The following is a 17,595-nucleotide window of genomic DNA, read 5'->3' as shown; positions in this document are numbered from 1 at the left end:
TTGTGTATGGTATCTGTCTAGAGAATCATTCATTTCATCTAGAATTTCCAGTTTTGTCAAGTTCAGACTTTTGAAATAAGACCTAATGCTACTTTTACATTTCCTTGGTGTCTGTTATGTACCCCTTTTCATTTCTGATTTTGTTAATTTGGGTATTATCCCTCTGCCTTTTAGTTCGGCTAAGGGTTTGACTATCATGCTGATTTTCTCAAAGAACCAACTCTATGTTTCATTAATTCTTTGTATTGTTCTCTTTGTTTCTATTTTATTGATTTCAGTCCTGGGTTTGATGATTTTCTGCTGGTTATTTCTTGTTGGGTATGTTTGCTTCTTTTGTTCTAGAGCTTTCAGGTGTGCTGTTAAGTTGCTAGTATAAGATCTCACTGATTACTTTATGAAGACACTCAGTGCTATGAACTTTCCTCTTGGCACACTTTTCTTGTGTCTCATAAGTTTGGGTATGTTGTACATTCATTTTCATTGAATTCTAGAAAGTCTTTAATTTCTTTATTTCTTCCCTGGCCCAGAGATCATTGAGTAGAGAGTTGTTCAGTTTCCATCAGTTTGTAGGCTTTCTGTTGTTTCCGTTGTTATCGAAGTCAAACTTTAATCCATGATGAACTGATAAGATCCAGGGGGTTGTTTCATTTTTTCTTCTATCTGTTGAGGCTTGCTTTGTGGTGAAGTGTATGCTAAATTTGGAAGAAGTTTCCATGAGTTGCTAAGAAGGTATATCCATTTGCATTTAGATGAAATGTTCTGTAAATATCTCTTCAGTCCATTTAAGTCATGTCTGTTAGTTCAGTTATTGCTCTGTTTAGTTTTGATTTGGACATCCTGTCCATTAGTGAGAGTCAGGTGTTGAAGTCCCACTATTAATGTATAGGGTTCAAAGTGAAATTTGAGTTTTTTTTCAGATGTGGGTCCCCTTGCATTCAGGGCATAGATATTGAAAACTGAGACATCACCTTGTTGGACTTTTCCTTTGATGAGTATGAAATGTTCTTCTCCATCTCTTCTGTTTAATTTTGGTTACAAGTCTATTTTATTAAATATCAGTATGGCTACTCCAGCTTGCTTCTTGCATCCATTTGTTTAGAAAACCTTTTTTCAGCTCTTTATTTTGAGGTAATGTCTGTTTTTGATGTTGAGGTGTGTTTCTTGTATGCAGCAGAATGTTGAATCCTGTGTTTGCATCCATTCTGTTAGTCTCTGTCTTTTCATTGCAGAATTGAATCTACTGATATTGAGAGATATTAATGACAAATGAGTACTAATTTTTCTTATTTTGATAGTGATAGTGTGTGTGTGTGCTCACACGCATGCATGCTCCTGTGCACACATGTTTGTGTGTTTCCCTTCTTTTGGTTTTGCTGGTGTGGAATTATTTATTTCCTGTGTTTTCTTGAGTGTAGCTAGCCTCCTTGAGTTGGAGTTTTCTTTCTAGTATCTTCTGTTGTTCCGAGCCCCTCCGTGTCCCCTTCGCCCGCAGGAAAGACACGTGAGGCAGTGTTCGGGTGGTTACTACAGCGAGGCTTTACTTCTTGTATAAGCAGAAGCGGAAAGACAGAAAGACCGGAAAAGGCACTGCTTATATACACCCTAAAGTGACATGTTCACTTCTGATTGGCTGTTCACTCATTACCCATAATACGCCCTGTGATGGGCAGTGACTTTGGTGCGCTTTTTGCCTTTTGCACCTGCGCAGTCAGTTGTTTATTAGTGGGAGGACAGGATGCCCGTGCCATCTTGTAATGGCGAATGTTCACACGGCTCCCAACATCTCCCCCATCTATATATTTAAGATGGAACAGCCTATTGCCTATCAAGCACGGCACCAACTCAGTGAGGGAAAGCAGAGGCCTGATGCCCTGTGCAAAATGAGATATTGTAATGGGTTTACTTCCCATACCCATCTCGATGCCTTTTGACGGGGAAAGGGAGCCTCCACCCTTAGGTGCCACCAGGGGAGGTTTCTTGGCATCAAACCTTTGTGCAATCAGGCATACTTTCGGGAAATCTATCCACACTCGTGGAACATTCCCTGTCGAGTACCCACTCGTAACACCTCTAGATATTCAGGTACCACAGTTATTCAGTCAAGGGCTGGCTAGACTTAGACCTTTCATCGACCCAGTGCAATGGGCTGAACCCTTGGGGGTGCATCGACTGAGAGTCTCAGTCATCAGCTACTTTCTTAGCTTAGATAGCCAAATTTCAGGGGGAGATGCTTGCTCAAGGCTACGAGTGCTTGGGCGATAGTGACCTTGTCACGTTTTTGTTGGGCTCTGAGCTTACAGACCAACCATCATGAACACTAATCCACAACATAGGGCTGCATCAAACAGGCCTATCCCCACCCTTCAAGAAAGAAGGAAAAGGCAGAGGTAGGCCAAGAAGTAAAATCGCCAGGGGTAACAGGGTCCACTCGTGTTCCATCAAGGCTCAAGATCCGGATCTGCAATTGCTGCTGCACCTGGTCCAATTCCCCAGTCCAATTCCCTTTTAAATAAGCAGAAAGATTATGGCTTTGAACAAATGTATCATTCATAAATCTCAGAGGTGTAATACCTAGATGTGGGGTAGCTGACACACAGCTCATTTGAACCACATCCGTGAGCTGCTCCACATGGGCTTGGAGCAAATCAGCTCTCTGATTGACCAACAGAATGTCTGATGCCAGTTATGCATCCACTTTCTGTAGAATGGTCAAAGCCTCAGAAGTCTTTTCTGAAATTTGATTAACAACAGTAGTTGCTGTAACTTTATTAACCATGCCTGTGCCGGCTGTCAAAGCTGTAGCTGCAGAGATGGTAATAGCAATGATAATGGCTGCAATAATGCCAAAGTCTCTTTTATGTCTCAATAATGATGTAGTAGGGAAAGTTTCAGGATCAGCTTCAACTGGGATGGGCACAAAGGTAGGCATGTGCACAACCAAGGCTAAGTCTAGTGATCCATTCCAGCATTGTGCCAAAAGGCATGTAACATTCTTACAATCCAAGATATCAGAATTATTATAATAATTTCACAATTATTCTGAAAGTTGGATAACATAAAGAAAAATGGGGCATCCACACACACCGACACCGGTTGTGTAGATGCATTCCTAAACACCTTATTAATTTTAATGTTATCCAAATGGCTAGAGATATTAGATCATGTAGCTGAAACATTTTGTACTTCATGAAATATACCATTCAACAAGACAAAGGCAGATACACCTTTTTTAAAACATTCTAAACAGTGGCTACAACACATAATTTAATTGTGTTGAAGCAGGGTAAACTCAAGAGAATACACATATGATTTAATTATATATACTGTCTTCTCAATAGATGAGGCATCTGTAAATATAGTAAATATAGCAAACATCTTTTCTATGGTCTGCATGCATAGTAAATTTTAGGAAATATAAAAGCATGTATAGAGAAAAACTGTAACATATGATTATCAAATTTGTCTAAAGTGTTTGTCATGTAATAGGCCAAATTTAATAATTCAATAACCAATTTAATTGTTATGTGGAATAAAGAATAAACCTTTTACCTAAAATGTTTTTAGGATTTTATCATATAATCTTGTATAAATCCACATTAATGGTTTCTTTTATCAAAGGGCTGCTGTGGACATATGATTAGTAACAACATAAACAGCCAACAATTTATCATAGTCCATATAATTTATCTGTTGATAACTAACAGCTTACTTTATTTTCAGCAAAGCTATCTATCTTTTATTAGTTAATTGTCAAGGGGAATTAGGACTTGCATCCCTTTGAAAATATCAAACAGAGGTTTAAATCCTCCTATGGTAAGCTTAAGATGAGGTTTTAGCCAATTAATATCTCTAAACAACTTCTAAAAATCACTAAGAGCAAATCAAGATTAAAAGTAAACCATTTTCTTTTTGCATGTACACTCACAAGCCAGAAGATGGCGTTAGATCCCCACCACAAATGGTTGTGAGCCACCATGTGGTTGCTGGGAGTTCAGCTTTTATATTTTAAAAGTCTAGCCTTTAACAGCTGAGCCATCTCTCTAGCCCCACTATCTATTTTTATTAGAATTTTCTGTGTCACAATCTGATTAGGATATAACGGAGGTCTCAAATATTGAAAGACACTGTCTTTGAATCTTTTTTGGAGCAACAAGTACTCTAAAAATTTTTTTAAAGCTCGTTATATTGGAGCAAAGGCTTGCGGAAAAAACTTCTTTAGAGAAATCCACTAATAAAGTATCACACAATGAATAATATACACTAAAAGATTTAACCTCTTAATATTTTGTATTAAAGCAACAACAATATTTATATATATAAAATGTAAAACAATTAACCATTTTTTGAAGCAATTATTTCTAACAAATATCGCTTCATGGGCTCTTAAAAATTATGAATAAATTTACTAACTGTAAACCTCTCACCTTTACCAGAAATGTAAAGGGATGGTATAAAAACATCTTTTATATCTATAATAATTCTATAATCATTTACTGAAATGCTTATAGAAATCTGGAGTAGGCAAGTTAGGCTGTATAAATCTTAAATTTGAACTTTATTTTGGATTAATTTAATAACCAATCTTTTTTAGTCCAATGAGAATATCGGATAAAAGCCAACCTTATTCTCTAATAATTGTTACATATATTAGAGGAATCAAAAGCATCTCATTTTTAACAACTTTGAATATAAAGAAATTAAAACAATTTGAACAATATTTTATCAGCAGGTACAGTTATACTCATGGAGGGAAGTAGGCATAATTTTAATGTCTCCAGCATAATCATAACTTTTAGCCCACAGACTGTTGTAAAGTCTTTGGGTCTTAGATTTATCCCTCTTCTCACAAGAAACAATGAAGACAAAAGACAAATCCCGGTAAGCACATTTCTAGGACCAGGTGGTGAAGACCCAGAACAAAAGGGATATTTAGCACCTGAGCTGCTGCAGCTCAGTCTGCATTGTCTTAATTCAAATGTAAATGTGCTTAACCTCCCTCCGGCCTGTTCTCTGAGGCTTGGGTAGGCCTGAACTGTGCGAATTTGACTTTAACTTTAACTTTAAACCTTAAATTTAAACTGTAAACTTTAAAAGACATGTGTTGTATCTTTTCTCTATAAACATAGGCAAATCAAAAAATTTCAAACTCTCGGTTGAACTACCAACTGTAGCCAATGGAATATTGGCAGTTTAACTATGTTTTTAAGCCTCTTTTGTAATATTAGAGTATAACCATATTTTTGAGAAACAAAACCAATCTTTAACGATGTAAGCAATCTATTTTCTCTAAAATCAACACCAAGTAGATTACCTTTATGCTATAAAGTTTTGCTGCCACAAAACAAAGTGTAAAATTTAATGGAAAACTTGTAGCATTATATAACTCAGGCTGTTGGCGGGTGCGCCATGAGGCAACCAAGTAACACTCAATAGCTGTAAGCAAAGGCAGCACTGTAGAATTTAAATGTACTGGCATGAGAACAAGCCAAGATCTAACTATGGCCCATAGTGGTATACTTATCCCCAAATCGAACATCAGTATCAGGAGAATCAGAGCCGTAATCTTGCAATCTAGCTTCATTCTTCACAATCTGCACCAGCCGCGTAGGGACCCAAATTGGATTGTCTTCACCTGTGGAATAAGCACAAACATCTCCCCTCCCCAGGCCGCAACAGACTCTCAGCCAATCTTGTAGCCTCTTGTTCCTACGAGGGACAATGGCTGCACGGCATTCAGCTGTGGCATTTTCAAAGATCATCTGTTCTATCCCTGGCATTGCTTGCTCTGTTTCCCCAAAGATTCTGCCATAAAGGAGGGTCCTTTTGTCCTCCACTCTCTCTCCACCAGCCGGTGGAGGGTTCTTAACCTTAACAGGCTCTGCAGTAGCCCTTGTTTCTTTTTGGTACTCTTCTTTCTCCAGGCTCTTTGGCCTTATCTGTTTCTCCAGGCTCTTTGGCCTGATCTCCAGGCTCTTTGGCCTGATCCCCAGGCTCTTTGGCCTGATGCCGGCTAATTCGCTCTGGTTCTGGTATGCTAGGGTGGCCCTATCCTGAAACCTCTTGACTTACACTAATAGCTGAAAGCAAAAGCAACGCAAACAAGAGGCTAGCTAGTGGAGCGGCGGTGGTGAGTGAAAGTGGTGAGTGAAAGGCTTCCACCCCAGGGATATCTCCCAGAGACGTACCTCGTTCCTGTAGTCTTTTAACCCGCCCCAAAACTTGGGGGGTCTCCACTGTGCCTTGAAATTCCCGGGTTTTCGACGCCAGATGTTCCGAGCCCCTCCGTGTCCCCTTTGCCCGCGAGAAAGACACATGAGGCAGTGTTCGGGTGGTTACTACAGCGAGGCTTTACTTCTTGTATAAGCAGAAGCGGAAAGACAGAAAGACCGGAAAAGGCACTGCTTATATACACCCTAGAGTGACATGTTCACTTCTGATTGGCTGTTCACTCATTACCCATAATATGCCCCGGAATGGGCAGTGACTTTGGCACGCTTTTTGCCTTTTGCACCTGCGCAGTCAGTTGTTTACTAGTGGGAGGACAGGATGCCCGAGCCATCTTGGAATGGCGAATGTTCACGCGGCTCCCAACATTCTGTAGGGTTAGATTTGTAAATAGATATTGTCTAAATTTGGTTTTATCATAAAATATCTTCTTTTCTCTATGTATGGTCATTGAACATTTTGTTGGATATAGTAGTTTCATCTGGCATTTGTTGTCTTTTAGAAACTGCAAGGCATTTGCCCAGGCCCTACTGGCTTTTGAAGTTTCTGTTGAGAACTCAGATATAATTCTAGTAGGTCTGTCTTTATGTTACTTGGCCCTTCCACCCTTGCAGCTTTTAATATTCTTTGTTCTGAACATTTAGTGTTTTGATTATTATATGGCAGGAGGGTTTTATTTTTTGGTCCAATCTGTTTGGTGTTCTGTATACTTCTTGTATATTTATAGGCATCTCTTTCTTTAGAATAGAAAATTTTTCTTCTATGATTTGATTGAAAATATTTTCTGAAACTTTGAACAGATTCTGGGAATCTTCTCCTTTTCTATTCCTATTATTCTTAAGTTTGGTCATTCATTAGTGTCCCAGATTTCCAGAAGGTTTTGTGTCAGAAACTTTTTAGATTTAATATTTTCATTGACCAATATATCAATTTCTTCTGCCGTGTCTTCTATACCTGATACTCTTTTATCTCTTGTACTCTTGGTGTTGTTTGCACCTGTAGTTCACTGACCTGGGTTTTCCATCTCCAGGATACCCTCAGTTTGTTTCCTTTATTGATTCTATTTCCATTTTCAGATCTTTAACAGTTTTGATTATTTCCTTCACCTGTTTATTTGTATTTCCCTGTATTTCTTTATGGGATTTGTTCATTTCCCCATTAAAGGCCCCTATCATCTTCATCAGATTGGATTTAAGATAATCTTCTTGTGTTTCAGCAGTGTTAGGATATCCAGGGCTTGCTGTAGTAGGATAAGTTGGGATCTGAAGTGCCATATTGTATTGGATGTTGTTGATTGTGTTCTTAAGCTGGCCTTTAGCCATATGGGTTTTGTGAATATTATATGTTTAGATGCTGACATCTGAGTCTATCTTTGTTGGATGGGTGTTTTTTTTTTTTTTTTTTGCATGTTTTCTCTCCCTTGGTTTCTGTTTCCTCTCTGTCTTCTAGTGCTAGTGACTAGCAAGTCTTCAGATTCAGCAGGGTGTCTCCCCTAGGGTTTCTGTGGCCTGTGTGGACTCTAAGGTTTTGGGTGCTAACCTTGTCTCTGGGGACCCTGGTACCATTGTGGCCTAGTGCCCCTGGTGCCAGAGGATCTCAGGGAAAGCAAGCAGAGTTGTAGGCTGAAAAATTGAGTCTGGGGGCAGGGCACAGTTTAACATTATTGGGTGTGTTTTAATGAGACTTGACAGCCTAGGGTTTTGGGAGGGGTCTTACCTGGTTGTCCCTGTGCTAACAGGCCTCCAGGAGAGCAAGCAGAGCTGTGGGCTGGAAAATGGAGCATGGGGAGGAGGGTCGCATTTTCTTGACTTTGGAATTAAATTACAGTCCTCATCATGACACTGAATTAGCCTCACTATTTGTGGTTAAGAGCAATGAAGCTAATGTCAGGCCATTTGAACAATATTTTTCTTTCTCTAAGAAATACCGAGGGAAAATTAACTACATGGATGTCTTTTAATAGCTGAAACTGTCAGTTCATGCATTAACCAGACCATTGATTCAACTAGCAGAATTTTAAGCTAAGGAGTCAAATAGAAAAAAGCAAGTTCTCTGTTTTCTAGATGTTTAAAGTAAGACAGGAAAAAATGGACTTTGCAGTGAGTTGGAGGCTTGAGCACATGCTGGACTTCTGCTCCTTAGTGAGCTGGTTTGGACAATGTGGAATTTCTATTGAGAGCCAGAGGAGCATAACAAATTTGTAAATATTCACTTCAAAACAGTTCCTAGATTGTACATTCTTTGGGAATGATGCTTAAAGAGACATACACACGCAGATACACACAGGCAGACACACACACACACACACACACACACACACACACACACACACACACACACGGGGGGGGTGGGGGGTGGGAGAAGTCTGAGGCACATAGGGACAGCATCCAAAATATAGGCAGGTAAGCCCTGGAAAGTCTATATACCACTTATTATATCCCAAGAAATGTGCTTTGTGAATCAATTTCCTAGGACCACCATGACAACTTGCTATACCCTGGTTACATAAAACAGTAGAACTGTGTTGCCTCATACTTCTAGAAACTTAGATACTAGATGTCTAAAGATGTTAGCAGTTCTGCCTTTCTCTAAAACCTTTTTTTAAAAATGCCCTCATCTGAACTTCTAGGTGGTGGTCACCAGGCCTTGGTGTCCCTTAGCTCATCACCATAGAATTTCATCTTCTGCATCTGTCATCTCATGGCAGTCTCCTTATATTAAAAATCCCATTTTCCATAATAACAATACTGTACTAGATCAGGACCTCTCTCGGAAGCTCCTCTTACCTACAATATTTTCAAAAACTAATTTTTAAATAAGACATCCATAAGAACCAGGAGTCAGAGGTTCAGTCTACTTTTGGGGGTAACACAGTCTACCCATAATAGTATCCTTAGTTAACTAATTTAAAACTAAATCTGAGTGCAATGGTGGCAGGAATATAAAGCAGGAAAAAGACCCTCTCTCTACCTGTCTGGAGCCTATCTGAAATGATGCATTCAAAGAGCGTCTATGTCTGAGTATCTTTTATAGTGATATCTGAAGTCAGTTATGTCATTTATGAATGACATGGCAGACACCCATGCTAGAGAGTGGAACTGAAACAAACTGGAAAACAATAGTTTTTTTGTGCAACCATTTTAGCATCAAGGGGCTACTAACGTTTCCAAGTGACAAAATGATGCAGTCAGCTGTTTCCTGAGAAGGTTGCTCTGGGCAGAAGTCTGAATAATAAAGATGGAGGAGAATGACTATATGCAGAAATGGCAACTAAGTAAGCCAATGAGAGACTCTAGAGAAAGTTTTTGTCTGTGGAAGTCTGAGGGTATAGTGGGGAGGTAGGTGTATGGGTCAAACAGGAACATTAATAAAGGAAGGAAAGGGTTGAACAAGATTGCTGGTGACTGGTAAGAAAGAGGATGCCACCTTGACTTGGATGCAATGGGCTCCCCTAAATAGGTGGGATATGTCAGGTAAACTGGGCCAGAAACCACTGGAGGAAATGCAAGTTTTCTAAGGGATAGAGAGAACACTCTATGTTACAATGCCAAACGTGGGTTCCAAAGGCATGAGATAAAACCAATTTTGAGAACCCCCTTCACCAGGGGAGTTTCATGAGGACACCATCCAATAACACTTTTTCCCCTCAAACAGCATGCAGTCACATCACTCTCCAAATGCCTCCAAGGGCCATTTCCCTCTCCAATGTGCTCCACTTACCCATATCAGTCATGCAGCCCTCCTGCATCTCCTCCTCCCGTGGTGACACCAACATTTGTCTCCCAAGCCACAGATCCCACACTTCCCATAAAGCCTACCACACAGCATACTTTTATATCTCATCATCAGGTCTTAGACTTTTCAGTTTCTGAATCCTATAAGTTGGCCTAATCACTCTCTTTCTTGGCTTCTGTTTTATACAAGGTCCTAAATCTCTCATCTGTCCTATCACAATGGCAGCTAAACAGGGTTACCTGCAGGTGTGTTGACCTCACTCTCAGTGCACACAACTTATTCTTTGCAGAATGTGAAGTCTGGACATGTAATCTCTCTGTTATGATCTTTCCCCACTTCCCATTCCACTGCCCAGAAAATAAAATCCAACTCCTTGTCACAGCCTACAAACCCTGGAGGATTTTGCTTCTGCTCATCTCTAGGATCCCTCTCTTTCTCAGTACATCTGCCACAGTTAAGGAATTGAAACTATATTCTCAGAATAATTCTTGCTCCCCTTGCCTGGCGTTTCCTCTACTTCACTCAGCCTTCTCCATCTTGCCTCTGAATTTTTCTGCTTTTGAATGTTCTCCCTGTCATCTGGTTATATCTAATCTTCTTTCCCTCTCCTTCTCCTATATTGGCATGTTTCCCCTTACACTTAAACACCAGGTGTCATTTTTAATGCAATTCATTCTCTAAGTCCCCTGAAGCCTTCTTTAAGATAGCAACTGCCTTCCTTTTACTCCACAGGCCGACTGAGCATCCAGGATTTGTGTGCACTGTGTTTTTTCATCTCAGGTTTATAAAACCTGTGGAGCAGAGGACTGGTTAATTCAGATACCAAAAGAGAGCTCAAGGCTAACAGGAAAGTCAAGAAAAATGAGAATATAAAAGGAAAAATAAGTCAGTATAGACAAAACTGAAATATTGTAGACAATATCAAAATTTAATGTGTTTGGTTAAAAGCTTTTATGAGACTGGAGGTCTGCAGTATTATCTTTAAAGCAAACCGTACAGATCGAGTCTGAACAAAGTGAGAATTTCCAAATATAAAAATGATGTCATTTTTTTAGTTCTTTCAAAAAAAGGAATCAACAGACCAATATATTGCTTTTGACATTTTATTCACATCAGGCAAAGTAGCTTTCCACCTTTCTCCAGTCAAAATAGAGACACGGTTCAAAAATACATTTATCTGAGAAAAATAGAGTAGAGGAGCTATTCATTTTCTGATTAGAATTGACCCCCAAAGATATTTGACCCAGCTTCTGACTATGAACTTGCCTCTCACCCAAACACTCACACCTTGAACATGGCTGTGGCACTCCTGGTCTCAGTGGCCGCTACTGTCCTCTTGCTCTCTAATATGCCATTACAATTTGTTCTTGGTTTCTCAGGTAAGGTCTGGTTCTCAACCTACCTTGGAGATCAGTGCACGAACCTTCCTACACAACCACCCCTGAGTCTGCAGCCTAATTTCTGTTTGAAACACTCCACATCTCTGTTGTTGTTGTTGTTGTTGTTAATAGTAGTAGTGTTTACATTCCGGTCATTGACCCCCCCCCCTTGTTTCTTCTACCACTGTTCTTCATCTCATTCCTCCTCCCTATTGCCTCCAAGAGGGTGCTCCCCCAAAAGTCCTCTACCTTCCCTGGAGTCTAGCACATCCTCTCCCACTGAGGCCTGACCAGGCAGATCTTTGCTAGATTTACGCCATGGGCCTCGGACTGGTCACTATATGGTCTTTGTTGGTAGCTCGGTCTCTGGGAGCTCCCTGGGGTCTCAGTTAGTTGAGACTGCTGGTCTTCTTATGGGATCACCCTCCCCTTCAGTTTCTTCAATCCTTCCCCTAATTCAACCATGGGGTTGACAACTTCATTTCAATGGTTGGATGTAAGTATCTGCTTCTGTCTTAGTCAGCCACTGATAGGGCCTTTTAGAGGACAGCCATGCTAGGCTCACATCTGTAAGCACAGCCTACCATCAGAAATAGTATCAGGCCTTGTCTTCCCATGAGATGGATCCCAAGTTGGGCCAGTCATGGGACTGCCTTTGCTTCAGTCTCTTCTCCATTTTTGTCCCTGAAGTTCTTTTAGACAGAAACAATTCTGGGTCAGAAATTTTGACTGGGTTAGTAACACCATCCCTCCTCTTGAGGCCCTGTCTACTGGAGGTGAACTCTTTGAGTTCCCTCTCTCCAATGTTGGGAATTTTGGCTAAGATCACTCCCATTGATTCCCGAGAGTCTCTCACCCCTGCCCCCCAAGTCTCTGGTAATTTCTAGAGAGTACCTTCACCTTACCCTCCAATGCTGCTTATCTCCATTTATTCTCTTGGCCCTCTGGACTTCTCTCCTGTCCCCCTCATGTACCTGATCCTGTTCTCCCTTTTCCCTCCCCTTCCCATCTTCCACCCTGGTCCCTCCCTCCTTTTATCTCTCTTGATTAATTTCTTCCTGCTTCTAGGTGGAATTGAAACATCCTCATTTGGTCCTTTCTGCTTGTTACACTTCACAAGGTCTATAGATTGTATCCTGGATATTCTGTACATTTTGGCTAATATCCACTTATCAGTAAATATATACAATGCACGTCCATTTGGGTCTGGGTTACCTCACTACAATATACAGCTACTGGTTTGCTGTATATTGCTTTTACTATGTTTAGGTATGGACCTTGAATTCCTAATCTTTCCAAGACTTTTACCATGAAGGGATGTTGAATTTTGTCAAATGCTTTCTCAGCGTCTAGTGAGATGATTATGTGTTTCTTTTCTTTGAGTTCGTTTATATAGTGGATTACATTGATGAATTTCTGCATATCTAACCATCCCTGCAATGCTGGGATAAAGCACACTTGATCATGATAGATGATTGTCTTGATGTGTTCTTGGATTCAGTTTTTGAGAATTTTATTGAGTATTTTTGTATCAATATTCATAAGGGAGATTGGTCTGAAGTTCTCTTTCTTTGTTGGGTCTTTGTGAGGTTTAGGTATGAGCGTGATTGTAGCTTCATAGAATGAATTGAGTAGTTTTCCTTCTGTTTCTATTTTGTGGAATAGTTTGAAGAGAATTGGTATTAGGTCTTCCTTAAAGGTCTGATAGAATTCTGCACTAAAACCATCTGGTCCTGGGCTTTTTTTTTTTTTTTTTTTTTTTTTTTTTTTTTTTTTTTTTTTGGTGGGGAGACTATTAATGACTGCTGCTATTTCTTTAAGGGTTATGGGACTGTTTAGATGATTTATGTGCTCCTGATTTAATTTTGGTACCTGGTATCTGTCTAGAAAATTGTCCATTTCATCCGGATTTTCCAGTTTTGTTGAGTATAGGCCTTTGTAATAGGATCTGATGATTTTTTGAATTTCCTTAATTTCTGTTGTTATGTCTCCCTTTTCAGTTCTGATTGTATTAATTTGGATACTGTCTCTGCGCCCTTTGGTTAGTCTGGCTAAGGGTTTATCTATCTTGTTGATTTTCTCAAAGAACCAGCTCCTGGTTTTGTATAGTTCTTTCTGTTTCAACTTGGTTGATTTCAGCCATGAGTTTGATGATTTCCTGCCTTCTACTCCTCTTGGGTGTATTTGCTTCTTTTTGTTCTAGAGCTTTCAGCTGTGCTGTCAAGTTGCTAGTGTATGCTGTCTCCAGTTTCTTCTTGTAGGCACTTATAGCTATGAGTTTTCCTCTTAGCACTGCTTTCATGGAGCCCCAACATTTTGATATGATCTGTCCTCATTTATATTAAATTCAAAAAAGTCTTTAATTTCTTTTTTTTATTTCTTCCTTGACAGTCATCATTGAGTAGAGTATTGTTCAGTTTCCATGTGTATGTGGGCTTTCCATTGTTTTTGTCATTATTAAAGACCAGCCTTAGTCTGCGGTGATCTTATAGGATGCAAGGGATTATTTCAATCTTTTTGTATCTGTTGAGGACTGTTTTGTGACCAATTATATGATCTATTTTGGAAAAGGTATCATGAGGTGCTGAGAAAAAAGTATATTCTTTTGTTTTAGGATGAAATGTTCTATAGATATCAGTTCAATCCATTTGGTTCATAACTTCTGTTAATTTTATTGTGTCTCTGTTCACTTCTGTTTTCATGATCTGTCCATTGCTGAGAGTGGGGTCTTGAAATCCCCCACTATTATTCTGTGAGGTGCAATGTATGCTTCGAGCTTTAGTAAAGTTTCTTTTATGTATGTGGGTACCCTTGCATTGGAGCATAGATGTTTAGAATTAAGACTTCATCTTGGTAGATTTTTCTTTGATGAGTATGAAATGTCCTTCCTTATCTCTTTGGATTACTTTTGGTTTAAAGTCAATTTTATTTGATATTAGGATGGCTACTCCAGCTTGTTTCTTATGGACATTTGCTTGGAGAACTGTTTTTCATGCTTTTACTCTGAGCTAGTGTCTCTCTTTGTCACTGAGGTGTATTTCCTGTATGCAGCAAAATTCTGGGTCCTGTTTATGTATCCAGTCTGATATTCTATGTCTTTTTATTGGAGAATTGAGTCCATTGATATTAAGAGATATTAAGGAAAAACAATTGTTGCTTCCTGTTATTTTTGTTATTAGAGGTGGAATTATGTTTGTGTAGCTGTCTTCTTTTGGGGTTGTTGAAAGATTACTTCCTTGCTTTTTCTAGGTTGTAGTTTTCTTTCTTGTGTTGGAGTTTTTCCATCAATTATCCTTTGAAGTGCTGGATTTGTAGCAAGATATTGTGTAAACTTAGTTTTGTCATGGAATATCTTGGTTTCTCCATCAATAGTGATTGAGAGTTTTGCTGGGTATAGTAGTCTGGGCTGGCATTTGTGTTCTCTTAGGATCTGTGTAATATCAGTCCAGGATCTTCTAGCTTTTATAGTCTCTGGTGAGAAGTCTTGTGTAATTCTTATAGGTCTGTCTTTATATGTTACTTTGCCTTTTTCCCTTACTGCTTTTAGTATTTTTTCTTTGTTTTGTACATTTGATGTTTTGATTATTATTTAATGGGAGGAATTTCTTTTCTGGTCTAGTCTATTTGGAGTTCTGTAGGCTTCTTGTATATTCATGGACATCTCTTTCTTTAGGTTAGGGAAGTTTTCCTCTATAATTTTGTTGGAGATATTTACTGGCCCTATATATTAAGAATCTTCACCCTCATCTATACCTCTTATACTTAAGTTTGGTCTTCTCATTGTGTCCTGGATTTCCTGGATGTTTTGGGTTAGGAACTTTTTGCATTTCACACTTTCTTTGACAATTGTGCCAATGTTTTCCATGGTATCTTCTGCACATGAGATTCTCTCTTTTATCTCTTCTATTCTGTTGGTAATGCTTGCATCAATGACTCCTGATCTCTCCTAGGTTTTCTGTCTCCAGGGTAGTCTCCCTTTGAGATTTCTTGATTGTTTCTACTTCCATTTTTAGATCCTATATGGTTTTGTTTAATTCCTTCACCCGTTTGGTTGTGTTTTCTTGCAATTCTTTAAGGATTTTTTGTGTTTCCTCTTTAATGGCTTCTACCTGTTTACCTGTGTTCTCCTGTACTTCTTTAAGGGAGTTATTTATGTCCTTTTTAAAGTCCTCTATCATTATCATGAGAAGTGATTTCAATTTTGAATCCTGCTTTTCTGGTGTGATGGGTTGTCCAGGGCTTGCTATGGTGGGAGAACTGGGTTCTGATGATGCCAAGTAACTTTGGTTTCTGTTGCTTAAGTTCTTGTGCTTGCTTTTTGCCATCTGGTTAACTCTAGTTCTACCTGCACTCACTGTCTCTGACTGGAGCCTGTCTTTCTAGTTATCTTGCTTGTGTCAGAACTCCTCAGAGTCCAGATGTCTCTGTGATCCTGAGCTCTTGGGTGGAAGAACTCCTGGGACTCAGGCCACCTCTGGGATTCTGAAATCCTGCTGCTTTGAGTACAGTGGTTCTTCTAGGATGGCTCAGGATATGGTGTCTTCACAGGAGCAGACCAGTTAAGTGTTAGCTGCTCTGAGTGTAGTGGCTCCTCTAGAATGTGTCTTCACAAGAGCAGACCAGCTAGGTGTCTGTGCCAACCAAAAAAACCAAGGGAGGGGCAGAAGGGAAGTGGTATTCTGCAGGGGTGGGGTTTGGGTGGCTGATGGGTCTTGAGCGCCCCAGGCTCCCAGTTGTAGCTCTGGGGCATCATTGGATAGTGGGAGAGGGTCCTTACCCACTTCTCTGAAAGTGGCTCCTCTAGGATGTCTCAGGATATGGTGTCTTCACAGGAACAGACCAGCTAGGTGTCTGCCCCAGCCAAAAGGCTCTTCAAGACTTTTAACATGAATGGGTGTTGCATTTTGTTGAAGGCTTTTTCGGCAACTAACAAGATGAACATGTGGTTTAGTCCTTGAGTTTGTTTATGTCGTGTATTACATTAATGCATTTTCATATATTGAATCATCCCTTCATCCCTGGGATGAAACCCACTTGATCATTGTGAATGATGGTTTTGATATGTTCTTGGATTTAGTTTGTGAGAATTTTATTGAGTATTTTTGCATTGATATTCATAAGTGAAATAGGTCTGAAGTTCTTTTTCTTTCTTGTTTCTTGTGTGGTTTAGATATCAGAGTAACTGTGGCTTCATAGAATAAATTTGGTAGTTCCCTCTGTTTCTTAAACTCAGGGCTAAAATCAACCAGTTAGAAACAAAGAGAAAGATACAAATTATCTACAAAACTAAGAGTTGGTGTTTTGAGAAAATCAACAAAATAAACATTTAGCCAAACTTACTAACAGGCACAGAGACAGTATCCAAATTAATAAAATGAGAAATGAAAAGAGAGACATAAGAATAGATACTGAAGAAATTCAAAAAAATCATCAGAACTTACTACAAAAGCCTATACTCAACAAAACTAGAAAATATAGATGAAATGGATGATTTTCTAGACAGATACCATACATAAAAGTTAAATAAAGATTAGGTAAACTATCTAAACCGTCCCATAACCCCTAAGAAAATAGAAATAGTCATCAAAAACCTTCTAACCAAAAAAATCCTGGGGCCAGATGGTCTTAGTGTACCAGACCTTCAAAGAAGAGCCAATACCAATACTCCTCAAACTATTCCACTAAATAGAAACTGAAGGAACACTACCTAATCCATGTCTCTTTTAAAGGGCATTGCTAAACTGCATTTGAACAATCCACAGCTTATCTTAAAATAAATTGACAATTAAAAGTTTAAAGGTAAAATTGCCTAGACTTGGTGAGTAGGAAGGTGAAATCTTGTGGACTTGTTTTTGTCTATTTTTTTGTCTGTTTGTTTTTGTTTTTTGTTTTTTGGGTTTTTTTGTGTTTTTTTTGTTTTGTTTTGTTTTTGTTTTTTTTTTTTTTTTTTTTTTTTTTTTTTTTTTTTTTTTTTTTTTTTTTTTTTTTTGTCTGACTTTCTCTGATGAGAACTGTTTTATATTGAGATCCCTGGGGAAAGCAGAGCAACGACCTTTTCATAACTTAAGGCTTTATTAGATCTCAGTTCAGTCATACATTCACAGTTAAATGACTTCTTCCTGCTCCACTCTTGTCCTCATTAGAAACTTCTTATTCTGTAGCATGGTTTTCCACCTAGGTCCCACATCTGTTGTCTGATCCTCTATCTGGAGTTTCTGGTCTAGGCTATCATTCCTTTGTAAGTGGTGCTTTCACT

This window comes from Arvicanthis niloticus, chromosome 27, assembly GCF_011762505.2.
Source record: "Arvicanthis niloticus isolate mArvNil1 chromosome 27, mArvNil1.pat.X, whole genome shotgun sequence".
NCBI lineage: Eukaryota > Metazoa > Chordata > Mammalia > Rodentia > Muridae > Arvicanthis > Arvicanthis niloticus.
The sequence above is the reverse complement of the archived record's forward strand: the minus strand, read 5'-3'. Positions refer to the sequence as shown.